The following is a 1,281-nucleotide window of genomic DNA, read 5'->3' as shown; positions in this document are numbered from 1 at the left end:
GGACAGTGGGTTAACCTGAACCAGGAAAAGATATGAGACAGAAATTCCATAAACCGGTTTGACCTAAAGCAATTAAGTCTGATACGATATCCAACCAGGTTTATCTTAAACTGGCTTTGGCCATTTTGAAAGCAGCTTATGTGCACTGAACTTCTGTTCTGTTACAGGTTTAAATCAGTTTCTGACCACTTAAACTAGTTTATGTGTAACTTCTGTCCCTAGTCTCAAGCATTCTGCTTTGTTCCTATCTTCATATCTCAATACATTAACTTCTGGGTATAATAGCATTCCTGGGGAAAGGAGTGAAAGTAAAGAGATATATAATAGTTGTTTTTTCCTTGTTGCAGAAGTGGATTGGGGGGGGAGAGGAGGGAGAGAGCGGCTCCACTAGCACAGATGCACCCCCCTCTCCCCATTTAGTCAGTCATGCCATGAGAGTAGCAGCCATGAACTTTTTTTTAAAATCTCTGAAACAAATACGTATTCTCCCTCCCTTCCCCTCCAAGTCCAGTGGCACATCTTGTCTGCTCCCCTTCCCACCACTGTCACTGCTTCCAGTTACCCTGGGTTGGGGTTGGGGATTTGGAGCTGCTTCTGTCCATTTCAGACAGACTCCACACAGAGCTGGGTTCAGCCTGGAACAGCAACAGTGGGTGGGTTCCTTCCCCCTACCCAGTTCCCTCTGGTGTCCCTTTCCAGCCCAGAAACAAGCATGGGAAAGGGAAATCAGCCACTGCTGTCTCTAGGGAACATAAAGCTGAGCATGGGGTGGAAGGGAAGATTTTTATGTGCTGAAGCAACTTGAAGTCTACTGCTGCTGGTCTTGCAGTTTCTTTCTGCAAAAAAGTCACCCATGCCTTTGGTTAATGTGTATTGTGTTTTTTTCAGTTTGTTCTGCCTACCCTAGTGTGGGTGGGAGAAGTTGGGAGCTGGAATACAACCAGCACTGTAGTGCAGTTTGCTGCTCCCACCCCCCCTTTCTGAAATCCTGGATTTGCCTGTGGCCTGATAAATGTGGAGAACCAGAGTGCTCTCTTGGTGCATTCTACTCTAAAAGGCCTGCATGTATGAGGAGTATATGGGTAGAAGAACACAATACATACTCATAAACCAATTTATTAAACTTTTTTTACCTCTAGTTCTTCTCCACCCTCACAGAAGCCAGAAAAGGAATTATTAAGGTCTAATTCTACCCCCCAGCTATGACCAAGCAGTAATCAGACCACATCTGCTATAAGGACTGCAACCCAGTCAGAATGAAAGTGTAGGTAGAGAGGTTGC

This window comes from Gavialis gangeticus, unplaced genomic scaffold (assembly GCF_001723915.1).
Source record: "Gavialis gangeticus isolate Ggan-Ray unplaced genomic scaffold, GavGan_comp1, whole genome shotgun sequence".
NCBI classification, from domain to species: domain Eukaryota; kingdom Metazoa; phylum Chordata; order Crocodylia; family Gavialidae; genus Gavialis; species Gavialis gangeticus.
This window is presented reverse-complemented; position numbering follows the sequence as displayed.